This window comes from Triturus cristatus, chromosome 12 (assembly GCF_964204655.1).
Source record: "Triturus cristatus chromosome 12, aTriCri1.1, whole genome shotgun sequence".
Lineage (NCBI taxonomy): Eukaryota > Metazoa > Chordata > Amphibia > Caudata > Salamandridae > Triturus > Triturus cristatus.
In genome coordinates, this window is record NC_140595.1 from 577,345,072 (window position 1) to 577,363,460 (window position 18,389).

The window sequence follows — 18,389 nt, forward strand, 5'->3', positions numbered from 1 at the left end:
TTACAAGTGTCAGGTACGAGCATGGGGAGTATTTTTGCACCGTTTCTAGCAAATCTCTACATGCATAAATTTGAACAGAACCACGTCCTCAACGAAGTGAATCCCTTCCATGAGTCTATTAGACTCTGGAAGAGATATATCGATGATATCCTCGTGATCTGGCGGGGCAATCAAGAATCGGTCAGGCAATTTCAGGAATGGCTCAATACACAGAATGCATTTTTGAAGTTCACTCTAGAGATGCACCCATCCACGATAGCCTTTCTCGATCTGTCCATTTTTTCAACAAGCACAGGATTGGGCAGTGAGCTTTATCGTAAACCGATGGCTCGAAATTCGCTGCTTCGTTATGACAGTCAGCATCCTAAGGCATTGCGCGACAATCTGCCATATGGCCAATTTTTACGCTTGAGACGTAATTGTTCATCAATTGATCTCTACAAACATCATGCGAATGCTCTAACTGATCAACTCTCAGCTAGACTCTATCCTAAGAGGCTGGTCAAGAATGCCCGCAAACGTGCTCTCAACAATCACCGAGAGGCTCTATTGGAGAAGAAGATAGAGAAACCACCATCAGGTCGCCTAACCTTTGTGAATACCTTCAGTACTCTTTCCAATGGCATTCAGAAATGCATTCGGAAGAATTGGCGGTTTTTGAATACCTCGAAAACAAAGATTCCACTACCACTCTTTGCCTTCAAACGGGGATCCAACCTGAGGGATAGACTAGTACATACACGCACTAGGGAAATAGAACCTAGGAGAGTAGGCACCCTTTGGAACCTTCCACCAGTCCAGGGTCACTTCCCGTGTGGTAACTGTACAGTATGCCCACAAACCAAGCATACCAAAACTTTAGATCTAGGTTTGACCAGACCTTGGATACAGAAGAATTACACCAACTGCAATAGTGATAACCTTATCTATCTATTACAATGTCCATGCCATCTGAAATATGTCGGCATGACGACGCGTAAGGTTAAAACAAGGATGCTCGAACACAAAAGCACCTTCAGATGCAAGAAAGATAATACGAGACTCACCAGACACTTTGTGGAGCTTAATCATCAGGCAGACGATTTCTCCTGGACTGTCTTGGAGAAACCATTCATACCGTCCCACAACAGTGACAAGGCCAAATTCTTATTCACTAAAGAGCAACGCTGGGTTTTTAAACTCCAAAGTGACACAAAAGGCCTGAATGACTCCATTCCATGGACTCTTCTATAAAAGGTCGGATTTTGAACCCATGACTTGATAAAGAGCTCTTAACGAGTTGAACATTTCATCCACAAGGTGTATTATCTGCTCCGTGTAATATAAGATTTGCCTTGGGGTTTCCTGTCTTGATTTCTGGATTCCTCAGCATTACACTCGTAATACCTGATAGTGCTATGGACACATTGTTTGCTTCCCAAGTAATTACACCTCTTGCCAATCCACCGGCACATCCACATGATTGTGTAAGAACTACCATTTCCGGGTTCAGGGACGTCATCTTGTAGTCCCCCACCGTCATCATCCCGAGTCATTTGCAATACGTAGCGTGAAGCGTCACATGACTCACTCACGCTTTATACTCCCGTCACACAATGCCTCGGCACCTCCCACAAACACAGGAAGGACCGAGGCACCGACGGAGAGGTGAGTTTGACTGCTTGTATGCGCGTCTACCTTCGCTTGACTCTGATTGTTTCCTATACATGGGGCGATTCCCAAATCAGCACTGTTACGCTATCTGCCCCAGGCTTACTTACAGCTATACCGGGGATGTTTACAAACTGACGCGATAGGTATTGCGAAATGTTTAAACAGATTGGCTTTCCTCCTGTTAGAGACAGGTCTAAACCACACTTAGTCGGCCAGAGAGATTCCGAATCGTGTGTGCCTTACTAAATAGTGACCGGCTAGTTTTATAGTCTGATTCGTTTGAGACTTTATATTAGACCTTAATACTGAAGTATTCATTTGCATATAGGTACACCATGCCGACGAAATAACTGTCTTTGGGTTCCTGCTAGACATGATGCGAGGTTGCCATCTTTCACAGTTAATCGGCTCTTTTCTTCTTTTTTACCTTAAGAGCTGTAATACAATACCGATTACTGCGGTACACACTTAATATTTCTGGCGATTTATTCCTACTGGACACATGCTTTTGATTTTGTCCCTAAAACCGCTTTTTTAACAATTGTCAACATATTTTTAACACTACCTTTGGTTTGTTGAATAATTCGCCCTATATGATTCATACTTACAGGGCGGGGTCTCAATTACCTGAGTTGTTACCGGGTGAGGTGAGGTCTGACGCTCACACAAGTAAGGTGAGTTGACGCTCTTTCTCATAGGTGATACACTGGTTGGTACTGTTATGAGATCTAATTTCTAACTTTGTATGTAATGAGGAACATTGAAACAGAACACTACCTATCGTTTGTATTTTCTTTCAACAGGAGTGAAATACACCCTACTTGCCGTGAGGTCGATAGGTACCAGGTTGTATTGTTGGACAACTTGTCACTTTTTCTTGTTTTTTCTTAATCACTTGCAGTAGCAACTATGTATTGGTCCTGAAGAAAGCCGGGAACACATTCCCTTCTGGCTGAAACTAGTCGACCCTTATATGATGCAACCTATTTGTTAAAAGTTGCCGCTACACGCCTTTTTAATAGGATTGGAACAGAGATATTCATTAAACATAGTTTTCTCTGTCCAACTCCCTTTTTAAAGTTTTCACTTGCACTGCACTTACTACACATAGTACCCTTCAACAGAAATACATATGGCCACTCTTGGTCGATTTCTCTCTTGAACTTGCACTCTACTCTGATCTTGGCTACTACATCTGCCTCTTGGCGTGGAGGAGTAGTGACAAGAAGGAAGGATTACCAAGTGATGACACTGGCCTCCCTTGGCAGTTGATGGGAATCCGTATCTAGAGTTCAATGTTCTATCTCTATCAACAACACTCAGACCAGTTGATTATAGTAACACTCTATATTGTATTTGTTCTGTTTTCTTTATATTCAGTTCCTCATTTTGCACGACCACCAGTTCACTAGTGTTTTTCATCCTAAAACAGAGTCAGCAAAAAGAAAGCAAGCAAATGTTAGTTGCAAACCACAAAGCCAATGGTAAACAATGGACTGAATGCATTCCCAGGGAAGCTTTCCGAACGTCCCAAGATGTCGTTGGCAAAACAGACAGCTGTGCTGTCCGGTACGCTTTGACCTAAAAAAAACAGCCCACCAGACCATAAAACATGCCCATGACCACACACACTGATTGGGCTGTCAGACCAGCCTTTCGACCTTTCCCAGATTGCCCTGTAGGCCAGTCCAACCCTTGTGCTTTAAGCAGCAGGTGATCACTGGTGTAGCAAATGTGCCATTTCCCCCAGTACAAGAAATGAAAATGGGTCATGAAACTGCAGTCTGAGTGTTAAAATACAGCCATAAGTTTGGTTTATTGGGCCCCTCAGGCTACACCTTTGCTGTTAATGCTTTTACACATTTGTCGATTGTAATAAAATTACTTCATTTCAACTGTGGGCACATGAGAAGCTGCTGTCTATTGTCCATAATGAGCAAAAATGTAAAAGAAAAGCAAAAAGCCAGCAGAAGCTGCAGATGAAGCCTAGAAGTGAAAGAAGCATTGGCAAAGCCAATAACTCTGGCTTTACCTGGTAACCTATTTGGCTTTGCCAATGCTAGGTTATGGTCTGGCTTGACAGTACAGCTATTGCCAGACAATTATTTGAGAATCACCAGGAGAAGGGGTTTGGCTCCGCTCACATATTGGGAGTCAGGAGTACATGTTTTTGATTGGACAGAAGTTGTGTCCTTCCACAAAAAATTGCTTGTCCTCCACAAAGCTATGATCATTTTGTTTATGTATCCAGCGGCCTGAGCTTGAACTTTTAGGGGCACACACATGACATTGCAATGCTATTAAGGTAGAGTGGCATGGACTGGCATTGAATGCAGTAGAGTGACGCAGAGTAGAGATCGTAGAGTGGAATGGAGTGGCATAGAGTGGAGTGGCGTAGAGTTGATTAGCATGGAGTGGCATAGAGTAGAGTGGCATAGAGTGGCATCAAGCGAAGTAGAGTGGCATAGAGTGAAGCGGCGGGGAATGGCTTAGAATAGACGTGGAGTGACGTAAAGTGGGATGGTATAGAGAAGAGGGGCGTGGCACAGAGGTGCATGCAGTGGCGTTGAATGGCGTAGAGTGGCGCTGAATGGAGTAGAGTGGCGCAGAATCGAATGGAGTGGAGTGGCTTGAAATGAAGTAGAGTGAAATGGCATGACATAGAGTGGCATAGAGTCAAGTGTCATAAGGTGGTACAACGTAAAGTGGAGTGTCATAGAGTGGAGTGGCGTAGAGTGGCATAAAGTGGAGTGGAATAGAGTGGCGTAGAATAGAGTGTTATAGGGTGGCATGGAGTGGTGTAAAGTTGCATGGCATAGAGTGTCATAGAGTGGTGTGGCGTCTAATGGTGTAGAGTGGAATGGAGTAGCTTGGAGTGTCATGCGGTAGAGTGGAATTGAGCAGTGCAGAGTGAAGTGGCGTAGAGTAGCATAGAGTAGAGTGACGTAGCGTAGTACAGTTCAAAAATGCATCGAAAACAAAACGAACGGAGAAAGCAGCATGAGAACATGAAACAGAGAAAGTGTCCAGAAACACCTAGGTGTACAGTGAAAAGCAATATAAAAATGTAAATTAAAAGTTCAGCAGTCAAAGAAATACTACCTGAATCACAGCCCAAGCAGCAGACAGACTCTAATTAAGATGAATCAATTTGTGCTTAGTCATGCCTAGTCATGTTCCACACAAAGAGAAAGAAGTGACACCTTGTATATGCTGACCAATTAGTAGACAGCAAAGTTGAGTGACAATGAGGCCAACGAATGCTAAAGAATGGAAGGGATCCAAGCTCTTCATAGCAAAACATATACCTTCCAGCAGCCAGTGCATGAGCTGTCGGCAGACAAGACCTAAAAAGTTAATTAATAAATAACTAAAACACAATGGCCCAAAAGTCCCTAGATTTAAGAAGACTTCTTTCTCTGTGAGTAACAATATTGCTACTGGGTAGAGTGCCATCAGTCACAGAAAAAGTTACCAATGACTGAAGTGGGCTGACCCATTGCTCCATGCTGTATGCTGTATGCAGACCAAGAGAAGAGGTTTTGTTGAAAGTCCCTACCTTTAAGTATATAACCTATATGTATCTTTGGTAAAATGAAACGGTCCACATGAAAACCTGCGACTCAACTGTCTATCCTGATGATTGTGAGTTAATGTCCACTATTGCCAATGCGTTTATCTCCAACAGTATTGTCACAGAACTTTCTGAACCGGCTGTAATCGGACACAGTCAATAGATTGTGAAACACGTCCTGATACACCACGTATATTAACCCATGTTTTTTCTAATGGCCAATAAAACATATCTCACTGGATAAAACTAGTTGGAAGAACAACTTTGTGAAAAATATAATTGGTTACCTTTGCCTTATAGACTGATTCAAGTGCCATGGATAATTCTGATCCCTGCTGAAAACCCTGCTTTGCCATGGGCAAAACTCATTATCACTGGGAACGAATTTCCATGCTGTGAATGAACATATATTTATGGCATTCTTTCCCTTGAAACACTCTTCCAGCTCCAGGAGTACATTCATTTGTGACTATGCCTTTTTACAAGTGTAAAATCACCTTTTGTGACTGGCCATAATGGTTTTTTTACTACATGCATATGTAACTCTAATCACATATGTTCAAATATAACTTGTGAACTGGGCCCCTGGTGCTTTATGTGACTGTTCAGGCAGTTTTATGTCCTCACAGATCCAGTGTGGTAACATAGTTTGAACTTTTCACCTAGACCTTCTCTAAGAATTAAGCACAGTGTTGCAATATGAGGACTCAGAACTATTGGTTGCGACATAACTTTGTCTTGTTTATAATCTGGATACCGACACTCAGACTCGGGTTGTAATTTAAAATACTCTTGAGTTTATTTCATTCGGTGACACGTTTCGCTTGTCTCAGCAGGCTTTCTCACACAACAAACGCCGCTGCCATGTTAGCATTTTAAAATCACAGGCTCCCTGATCACGTGGTCTGCTACTTCCATAACAATGGAGGACAGACTTTTTCACAGTTGGTGATAAAAGCAAGCTTACATTTGTCAACGTGGCAGTTCTTTTTTTCAGATATCTTACATTTATATTTTGCACTTGTTATTCATTGTAAAGCTAATGCATTAAGCTATGCTAATTAAGCAGTATCTCATTGCACTTCTACAGAAATTTCAATTCACTGCTGAGATTTTCTTCCATGTATGTAGTCAGAATTACTTCAAAGCTGGGGATTTTAGGCAAGTGTCTGATTCATCCCACATCATTTGATTTACACATCCAATAAATAATAAAAATGTGCACACATATTCTAAAAGGGTCTGCAATTATAAAAACATTAAAATACATATTAAAATCATATGCATTTCATATGGATGGAATGCAATTGGATGATTATTCAACAATGTCAGTACAGTCTTACTATCAAAGATTGTATATGTGGCAAAGTGCAAGTGCATTTTACAAATTTCCTCTCTATAAAGTGCATTGAGAATTAAAATTGATACAGTACAGACAATAATAAAGTGCAAGTCCCTAACCGATAATTGATTATTTGACAACCATATTGTCATATTCAACCCCTGGACTGAAAAATTAGATACTTGTGTATTTTCAAATATAGTTTTTTCAATAACCTTCTTTCATTGCTTTAAAACAACCCCGCCTTTTGAGAAGCGAATCATTAAATTACATCAATATATATATATACACACATGCACACAAACATCCTCGCCAAAGCACATGGTGAAGGAAGGAACGAGCCACTCCGGATCAGCATGTTTCACAGTCTTTAATATGGCAACAAACAAAAGTAATGCGTTAGACCAAATCGAGGTCTTGATCACATGACCTCGGGTCCACCTCGGTGCTCTTTTAACATGTCATAGCAAACGAGACAACAATTAACAAACTAAAAAGACTATCAGTCTGAAAACATACATTGCGGGCCAATAAAATACAGTCAAAGTACTTGATTCCGCTCCCACTTTCTGCAACGTAAATCATATAGCATTTCACCATTGTAAATGAGACATTGTAATTGATCTAGCATGATGATTTTGATCAAAGTCAAAATTCAAAAACTTACTTCACACGTAAATCTCCTCTGCTTCGAAATAGCCCAATAATAGCATTAAACAATCTGTATGTGCAGGCCATATCTAACAATTCCTACTAATTCCTGAAATTTCTCCTCATTGCTTCTGTTTTAAAATATATAGGGCTGCAAGTAGCCAGTTATCCAAATATGAGTTTCAGCAAATGATAGCTTGTTCAAACATTGTACCATACGGCTTCCAATTTTGAGAAAATTACCCCTTTGGTCTTTACAGAAATATTCATTCATCATTATGATTGATTACATACGAACAGCGTACTTAACAACAGAAATACAAAAAAGTTATAAATAGCAGAACAGAAAATTAAATAAAAGGACACAAATTAGAAAAACGATTCCTCATGTCTTTAGCTAGCCTGCAGAGGCGGGACGATATCTGATGAGGGCTATAATTTAAAATTCCTTCATGATACCCACACAAAATCATATGTGAGGTTACAAGTAGCCTATTTGAAAGACATATGGCTTGCTAATGCTTGTCTGCCTGCATTGACATAACTATATCTCATAAAGGATTTTAAACATATGCAGGGAAATAGTCCCCTTTTCCATACTCTACACTTACTAAACTAGGAAATCCGGTTACACTGGTTCAACTTCCTTGCTGTACTGTATCTTACTCATGACTGGCTGGCCTCCCTGAAAGGGAGAAAGAGTTCCACAGTTACGTAGTTCATATCTCCAAAGCACATTCATTGTCTCTATCGTGGCTAGCCTTTAATCTTCTGCGTGTCATGCCCCTACCTTTTGAAGAAAAACAAACAAATCTAAACATCACATGAGTCCATGATGAAGAGAACTAAAACGTATGAAATAAATACTACCAACTAAACCCAAGAGGAGTCAATTAATACTTAAGCCTCGATGTTTCCCGACATGCTCCTACTGATACAAATCCTAAATCACATATAACAAATAAGAAAAACAAAACAATAGTGCACCTAAAAAGCCGTATCAATTGCGGGAGGCTATTTCCGTTACCCCTGTTATAAATGTGAATGTAGTTCCTCATCAACATTCATCCCCATTGGGGTGATGCATCCGGCTTGTAGAATCAATCTCTATTCTAGTCTGTGGAATGCTGTGGCTCTGTTTCCACCTCTTGAATGTTTAGGCACTGTATCAATGCCCCAAAATTTGCCTTTCATCCAGTCCATATTGTGTTCCTCGTTGAAATGTTTGGCTGTAACTTTGATTATTTGTGATGGCTCTCCAGTGCTCTAATAGGTACTTTTTGACAGGAATGTTTCTGAACCAATAGACCATTTGTCACAAGGACATGTAATGGCATATACCACAAAATCAGTTTTACAGGTAATTAGTTTAAAATTGCACCATTGCTTGATCACTCTCTGTAGAGTATTGTTTTGTACATTTGTACTATATTTACTAGCTTTGCATTGACCACAGCGACGGAAATCCTTACCCTGTTTCAGCCAATTGGTTGCTTTGGGTGCTAAATAGTTGTGTACTAACACATATTATGATAGCATTACTTTGGTCACTGTTGGAGTACTTCATATTTTATCCCTTAAAATGTGATCCTGGGCCAAAATATCCCTCATAGTCTCCAAAATCCCTTTGAGTTTGCCATCATTGCTTTTGCATTTGGTAAAGAACCGAATGGGTTCTGTGCCACATTGACTCTTCTCAGGGGGAGGCCGAAACAGTGCTTCCTCTCTTTTGATTTTATCAGGTCATGTACCCGCCTGTTTCAGAGCCCTACATGGGTAGTCTGTAGCCAAAAATCCTCTCAGTCATTTCACGTTTCACCAAATGATAGCTATGTTCTGAGCTACAATTCCTTTTCGCTCTGAGATAAAGGGGCTACTCCATAACTGTTGGGTGGCTACTTGTTCCACGTAGAATAGAGTTCCCAGCTGTCTCTTTCTTAACAATTCTGTAATTAATACCCCATTTGCTATCGTCAGTCTGATATCTAAGAAGTATATTGTGTTTTGGTCATGTTGCAATGCAAATTTCAAATTCAAATTGTTCTAATTTATGGCACGTCCAAAGGCATTAGGATCAGTTTCATCACCATCCCAAATAAAAAAAATCCCCAGAACACCTGATCCTCTCACCAGCCCACTGCCAAATTGGCGTAACCGTGCCCATCGCAGTTCCCTGTATCTGTTTAAACAAATCCTTTTCAAACATAAAAATATTTTTCAACAAACATATCGCAATAATTTTCAAAATTATATGTGTATGTTCCAGATGATTTATGTTCTTGGCTCGTAGGAAATATTTACTGGCATTGAGACCATCAGTGTTTTTGATACTGAATACACTCTACATCCAAACACACCAACCACCATGTTTTCCCCCAGTGGAGAGTCTGTATTTTCTGAATTAAATCTTTATTGTCTCTCCCATAGAAGTTTAAACTAGTCACAAAAGGAAACAAGAAATAGTCTACATAAATAGAAGTCTTTTCAAAAAGATTATTCTTCGATGAGATGAATGAATATCCCTGGGGGTAGTTTAAACTTCTGTGGACTTTGGGACGCACACATGGGCTGGTAATTGTAGCTGAATAACATTTTAGGAGTTTCAATTCGTCCCAGTTAAGGAGTTGATTATTATACCAGTCCTGCAAAAGATCTCTGTACGTAGGTTGAAAACCACTCAAATACGATTTCTCTATCCTAACATAACATGCTGTGGTCTTTAGCTGCCTAAGAGCTTCCTTCATATAATTGTCTCAAGTCATGAGGACTACATAGCCTCCCTTATCAGAAGGTTTTATAACCAGGTCTTGGTCTTTCTGTAATGCAGTCCCAGCTTCCCACTGTTGTGTATTCAGATTGCATATGTGTGATCCATTATTACATAGTTTAAGGATGTCATTGGCGACCACTTCACAGAAGACATCAATATTGTCTCGGAGTCTGTGGGACATATTCTAATGGTTGCTAAATGTGGTATCAATGCTAGCAGCTGTATCCATGCCAAATGAGGTGAGTAAGTTAGTCACAAAACTAGGATCGAATGAATCGCAGAGTTCCCCTAGCATGGTGTCCTCCCCAGAGTTACCCAGATTGTCAAAAATATGGAGTGACTCAATGTCATCAATTAATAAGTCAGATCTTTGTCTTACTTGGCAAGCAGATGTCTGTGTGTGTATCCTTTGAGCTTTCAGGACACTAACTTTGTATAGTTTCAATTTACGAGCAAATTTATACAGGTCCACTTGTATCTGCGCGTAATCCAGCGGCACATCTGAACAAAACGACAGCCCCAATTTAAGAACTTGACCCTCTGTTGCAGTGAATTTCCTTTTAGAGAGATTTATTACCATGAGCTGGGATGTCGTTTTTTTTTGGGATCAATCATTGTTTCCTCTGTCCCTGGTCACGTGTTCCCATGCCAGTATCGCTGTCTTTTCCTGCGTTCCTGTCGTTTTTGATTTTTGATTTTGCACCTCTGCCTCTCTGTTTGCCCTTGAAAGACTGTTCATTGTTTTGTTTTAATAACCAATATTCCTCAGAACATGACATCTTTTCTGTTTGCATAACAATCAAATCATCGCTGGAATCCAGGTCAGAGCTTAAATCAGTGCTGGAGTCTCCTCTTCCTTTATCCACGGATCGGCGTGTTGCTATCCTTGGCTAACTCACTCTGGGTTTGGTCACATTTTCTCGCAAATGTCAGGATACATCCTGACATGTAATCACGTTCATCACGCTGGAACACCAGTTGTTTCCTTTCCATTACATCTTTCTCATGTACCTTGATCCTTTCATTCACTAATTTCAGTGTGTTGATTACCTATTCCTTGTCTGGCTCGACTCTAAATTCCTCCATTAATTTCTAGATCTGAACCATTAGGTTTGTCTGTCCCTATCATGCATGTTTAATCAGGATCTGAAGCATGACCTTGGAACATGCATTGGTATTATCAGCCTACTTCTAAATTGTTGTGGATTGGGATTGGATAAAGTGGGTATTATGAAAAATCCGTAGACCTCGTGGGATCCGTTCTACTTCAAGGAATTTCTGGATTCAGCTGGCTTCACGTGTGTGTATGTTGGTATTTCTAGGGTGCAAACCTAGCTGTGAAGCAACAGTGCACTATATAAGACACAGTAGTGGAGCGGTTTAGGATCATTTACGTGCACGTACAGGAGAGGGTAGTCAGTAGATGTTTCTGGGTAGGGGACATGGGGACAGGCACGCTGACACAGCGGATACAGAGGGGTGCTATGAAGAGGTGAGCTTTATCTCTTTTCTGAAGCACGGGACCGAAGGTGTTCGCCCGTTGTGAGGTAAGATACAGTGCTCCAGATATTGAAGAGGCCGAAACATGTGAAGGCTTGTTTAATTTTTTTTTTCTTTTCTGCATTTCTTGACTTAGACTTCAAGACTAGGGATATCGTGTGTGATAACTTTTCCAGCACATTCTAGTAACCGTTTAGGCTGTTCTGGATTCCGATATCCGCTTACAATCCCATCTTTTTCAGGTCTAACTTCTAGCCTTGTAGCGTTGGCTACAATTAGGAGTGCATTTCTTGTTCAGAGATCATTTTGTTGCATACAAAGTGTTGCACCATCCTCTTCTAAGCTACTCTCCTACCGAAATATCATTCCTCATAGGTGTGTTTCGCCCATCACCCACTGTGGTTATAACCCTTGGTGGTACTCATTGACTGCTGATGGTGTTTATCTACACATCTACTTCTTTATGTATTGACAGATATTTTGGGTCCTTTTTTTTGGGGTATCTACTTTTGCTTGACTGATTAATAGATCAAGCCGTATCTGTGCAGTATTCTTTCAGCATCTCTGATTTAATGTGCACAGTCTAAATTTGATACACATTGGAATGCGTGAACAACTACCTGGCTGAAGAGACTTTCATTAAATGACCTTTCTGTGCAGAAATCCCTTGTTTACTCTTGGACTTTAATTTCTTAAATGTTGCGGAAACTGCACATGCTATTGGGATCTTTCTGCCGTCTTTGTGTGTTTATTGTGATCACCTTTTTTTGCGTCGCATGCACATTCAATTGAGCACTCCGTGTTCACACAGCACTGAGCACTCATTGCACTAGGTTTAATGATTGTGTATGTTGCATACACATACAATTGGTCAGGAGAAATCTTTTTGTATAAAGTGAATTATTTAGTTGGATCTTCCTTGTTGACTTGTGCTGTACAATACATTTTTTGGTATTGCATGAATGTTGAATTTTGATTTTTAATGATACCTTTTGGGACACTGTTGCATATTAATGTTTGATATCCTTATTCTTTGGGTCTACGGGTGCCTTCTGTGGACTGGATATGTACATATGTGTTTTACTATCATAGTGGTAATGGTATTCAGTCCCCACTAGAACAGTTTAAGGTTCGTTTCTGGATATATAGTTCACTTGATTGAACATCTAGGGAGTCTTCTGACTTTTCAAAAGGAGTTCTTCAGACCTCCGGGTTAAAACTGGGCACCACAGCTCCTTAGCACAAATAATATTTGTGCTGGGTATTGGGTGTGGGTTTCTTTTTTAAATTTGATTCACACATTGGTGCAAGAAAAACTGGGGAGTAATGTACACAAACACTTTTGGCTCCCATTTTGCTTCTGTCGTGCACCAGTTTGTTGGTATTTTTGCATGATGTATTACCAGCAAGAAGCTGGTGGTAAAAGCTTGTGAGCAAGAGCAGTTTGGACTCAGCTTAAAAATGGTGCTGAAGTAGTCTGCAGTTGTAATGTATAGAATTTACTTCCCCCAAAGCAGGCTGAAATGTGTAGGTATATTCCTCTTGTACTCAGCCAAGTTCAGGACCAAGAACACACAAGCTCTCAACCATACATGGGTATCCACTGCATCATTCTCCATTGTATTTTACGCAAACAGAAAATCAGGCAAACATTGATGTATTTGGGTGTCCTTCTGCCACAATTGCATTTCTTAAACTTTTAAGATGGTGGGGCATGAATTTCTGCCTCGAATATGACAATACAAGCGAAGGAAACTGACGTGAGAGAGGTCCAGGTGAGTTCTGCCCCTATTATTGTTTATTTTTTTTTAAAAAATTTTAATTGTGCATTTTACACACAATTCTTACATAAATTGACTAAAATTCCAGAGGTTCTACATGGAAGGTCAAGAAGCATATCTGAAATGATGTGCTGTTCCACACATGTTTACACTCTCTACATGGGTTAATGGGGGTTTCCCTCCCAAGAAAGTCTTTGGAAAAATGTGGAAATTGCCATTAAAAAAATTAGTAAATAGCTGTATGTATTACAGGCAGTGAATATGATGCGACTATGCAATTTCACGAGGCTTACCTTTTAAAAAAATATATATATATATATCTTGTTTCACTTCATATTTTCATGCAGCTGCCTTTGAGTAGATTTTAAAGCATATGTTACGACTGTGAATCTACTTGGAATTCTCTCACAATCATGTGTCATAGACAGCAGAGCTAGAGAAATCTTACAGGCTCCTAAAGCAGTTTTGCTGCTCCATGACATAGAACAGATTCAGGGAGCATGCAGATTCTACCTCAGTTAAATGCTCTGGTGTCCGACAGCAGTAGTCATATCATAGAAAGGTTTTCTAATATGGATAATGAAATGACTTCGTTTAAGTTTGCAATTGCACATACATTACTTAAGCAGTTGTCATCTGTTCCATTCTCCTTCACGTTCATTCTTTTAAGGTGAAGGAGGACGGGCAGATAATAGCCCCCATGGAGTCCTGTTTGCAATTGTGAACCCACCACTAAGGTAGGTGACAGCTGCTCCGGTAATACATTTTTTTGTGTAGCACAAAATTCCACCACTCAGCAATGCAGGGGACAGTGGCGGCTCCTCTAGTAAGGCAGAGGAGTGTCGCCCCATTGCTCAAAATGAAAATAAAATAATACTAACATATTGTTATTAGCCTTTCATTTTTACTATTGCAGTTAGTGACGGGCGGTGCTGCCCAGAGCAGGGGAGGAGTGGTTTGCACTCCCTAAGTGAGCAGGACTGTTTGGCCGGCCAAACAGTCCTGCGCACTTTGCATGTTCCCCACCAGGCTGCATTACACAGAAAATGCACATGCTCTCTGTCCCTGTCTGAGCTCCGAACCACGGCACTCAGACCAATCACAATGCTGCAATGCAGCGTTGTGATTAGATCAGGGGAGCCTGGGTGCTTCCTGTTGCCGGCCAGGACCTGAGACAGGAAGAAAAAAGAGGATGGAGGAGAAGGCGGCAGCCGCCCGATCAAGTTATTCCTTTCATCTTTTATTTTCACCTCTCCCTGATACCCCCTCCCGCACCTCCATCCGTTAGCAGCCGCTACTGGCAGGGTAAACAATTAGTCCCTTAGTGCATGGGCAAGGCAGAGGGTAACCAACTGCCCTCCACCATTTCTCAACGTGGGAGGTGTATGAAATCTCACCCTACTCCTGGACAAGACTGGGATCTACCAAATATGTTCTCCTCCTTGGGCAAGGACGGTAGACATGAAATAATCTTGGACAAAGTGGTGCTAAGGAGTGAACAGCAATCCCCTGAAACACCCCCGTCCCCTAACTTGGGCAAGGTGATTGGATTTACCCCTTCTCCTCCTTGTCCCTTGAGCAAGGTCAGGGAGGACGGCTTTGGACATCTGGCCCCTGTGTCTAGCCGGGGTGTGTTTGTTTCTTAAAGACACACATGTCCAGATTTGTTGGTTCCCACATAATGCCACTTTGGAAGAGCTCTTTGGGAACACTGGTTTGTTTAAAATAGTTGAGGTGAAGCCGGGGGATGACCGCATTGAAGTAACAGGAAAAATAATGGGAGAAACAAACAGTAAATCGGTAGCATGTAAGTAAGTGGAAAGAGGACATCATGGGTACAGGTATCAATGGAGTATTAAGGAAACAGGAACTCAGGGACATACAAAAGAAAGTGGCAAACCTGACAGGAAGTTTAAATAACAATGATGGAAGCAATGAAGCGAAACGAAGACAGAAACTACTCTTAAGGTGATATCAGTAAACATATACTACAATTGGCAGGTTGGTGGGAGCAGCAATGAAAATGGAGATCATAGAGAAAGTGAATGAAAGGAGAGAGGAGATAATAGTCACAGGTGGATTTAGGGAAATAAAGTTATACATTACCTGGAGAAGAAAAACCGCGTGGGAGAGAGAGCCAGAAAGATTAAGTAGAAATGGAAGAACAAATTATGACTTAATCATTAAAAAGCCCTTTTTCGCAATGTTGCCTTAAAGCAGTCTTCTTCCAGATCATGCTAAAGTTCTGGTATCTCCCATAAAGGGTGTTATCTTTACTCAGTGAATTTGTGAGGCAAATACTTTGCAGACAGATTCATTTGCTACAAGCTCTGTATTCTTTCTCAACAAGTGGTAGGAACTAATTTCTGGCCTTTTATATTTATCCTTTCCAAAGAATATTTTCTAATATGCAGGATGCAGTTACTTTTCAAATACATTATCATTTTTGTTTTGTCATTCAATTATCTATTAAACTTTCAAATTTGCATGTTGCACTAAAATCTATTAAAAGTATACCCACACACTACGTATCTGTTTTGTTATTGCTGTACTTAAACTCTACTTAACCACTCAACAATGTCCGAGCTCAGTGCAGGAGGTAGGTGGAGAACTTGAAAGGGATGCAATGGCAAACCAGGAGTCCATGCCAAGCTTCTAGGGGATAGATTGGACCCCATAAAAGGGAGCGGTCATGGATAAGTAAACAGAACTAATAGTGCATCGGGGAGAGTTTGTGCAGAGTTCCCTTCTCTGATGTTGAAATCATGAAGAGGGTGTAACTGACTACCAAATATAATGTTCCTTCAGAGAGGTAGACTAGCAGCGTCCCAAAGAACCATCAGACACTTGCCAGGACAAATGAATCCTTCCATGGTAACCTCCTATAGAGCCAACTAAAATGACAGAGAATATATTATATTAGCATAGTGCTATACACACTGAGCTAGGAAAATGACAAAAGACTTTTACCACTCCAGGTAAAGTATTGCAGCTGGCACTATGCTATTCTTATGCTTAAAAACTCCAGTTACAAAAACATATGTTTAAGCTGATCAGTTTTGAAGTATCAGAAGTGTTGTAGGGTGTTCCATATAAAGGAGCTTCTTTCCATCTAAAACTTGGCAACTACCCAGGGTTCCTCCTTTTTTTTGTTTGCATAATTTATGCAGCACTATAAGCCTGAAAGAATATTGGTTTGTCTTGTCCTGGGTGCTCCCTTGTGTCTGGGCGAAGCTGTGCCTTTCTGATGAGCTCAAATGAGAGCAACACACGTGTCGGGGGCTGTTTGTATTCATTGCACGTTGGCTTGGATGGTGTTTTACCACTCCAGACCTGTCATACTGCGCCTGGAGTGGTAAAATGCTGTTCCCGTTTTTTCAGCTTGGGATGGACAGCACTAGCTACTCCTAGATAGACAAACAGACATTTGTGGTGAGCAGGTTTTGAGTGTTGGTGGTGTTGTACAAAGCTCCAAATAAGCTGCCTGCCCACTCAGCATAGCAAGCCTGCTTGCAAGGCGCTCCTCTGGAGCCTCTAAGATTCCCCCTCAAAGCACACTGCATGAAAGTTGAAGAAAGCTCATCAATGAATGTGTTCAGTCAGGTCTTCTGCAAGGCTTGCTCTTAACTGAGAGCTGCACCAGCTTTGCAATGCTTATTTGATGAAGACTTTGAGGTTTGGGGGCTTCATCTGTATTTGCCCCTTTCTCTGTAAACCCCTCTAAAGAGGCCTTGCAGCAGCGCCTGAGCTGCACAAAAACAACAGCAACACATTGTGTTTGTGGTGTTGCAGATCCTGTCTGCGGGTGTACTCCACACCACTCCCCTCTTCTGGTGGACTGGATCATGACCCGCTTGCTCTCCATCAGAGGGTGACAGTTCTCCTGTTGTGCTGATGTCGGGTTTGGTTCACCCTCTGCCAGATATGTGTCCTGCAGATCCGACAGTTGTATCCCACCTCTGCGCATACGCGCCACTGCGCTGTCAGTTCCTGTGGGCGCATCATGGGAAGGACGCTAATCTCTGAGGATGTGCCACGCGGGTTTAGCTGTGATAGGTGTCCCGGTTACAGCATTACATCGGTCCAGGGGCTGGTGCAGCCATCACAAGGAGATGATGTGATGATCTGATGCCATCTCACAGAAGCAGGGAGTTAAACCTGGGGAGGGTGACTCGGGCAACAGCTGCAAAGAGATCATGTTCACCTCTCACCGGGCTTCCTCCTTTCACCCTCACTATCTGTCCCTGCTATGTTATGTACTTGGCCTTTTGAATGAGGCATCTCCTGCAATCAAAGATCATTAGTACAAGCTCCATGCAACACAACGGAGCAGCAGAGGGCCAATAATGGTCAGTACAGACTTCTGCTCCAACATTCCAGTGCTTTTCTTATTCCTCCTCACTGTTTAATGTAGAAAGTTTCAGCCGTCAGTGAGTTCAAAGGTCAAAGGGCATCATCGCTTCTTGCCTTCTGTTATAGGCTCTGACCTATATGTTGAGTTGAGGGCCTTTAACAACTGATATAGCTCTCAACAGCTTTATTAAAGCGCTCCTTTTCGTGATGATGTAAACATTAATAAATATTAGTCCACCTTGAAGTTCATGCGAAAAGCACACTAGGCAATGTTATGTTTTGTTTTAAGGTACTGGTTTGTCCCGGGTGTGAGGTTTGGCGTTGGATTCATGTGCAAAGGTATCATTTGAGGTCATGTAGGGTGGCTAAGTGGCAATCTTGTCTTTGAGTTGGGGGTGTATGATATTGCGTGTCAGGAGAGTTCAAGTTAGAGGGCTTTGCTGGTTGTCTCAGTTTCTTAGGTATAAAACATCTTGTGTTAAGAGGTAGTTTGAGCTAGCTATTGTCTGTATGAAATCGTATCTAATGTGTGTGTGTGTGTGTGTGCGTGTGCGCGTGTGTGTGTGTGTGTGTGTGCACTCTTTGGGTTTGTGATGTGGGTTTGTGGGATAACGTGGGAAAAGTAGTAATGACATGTACAGTGCAGCAGTGGGGCAGTGAAGGGTACAGTCATGGTATGCGCAGTGGGTTTCCCACAGTAGTGGTATGGAAGAGGGTGGGACCCACCAACGGAGTGTGCAGTATAGTGTCCAGCAGTAAATGTGG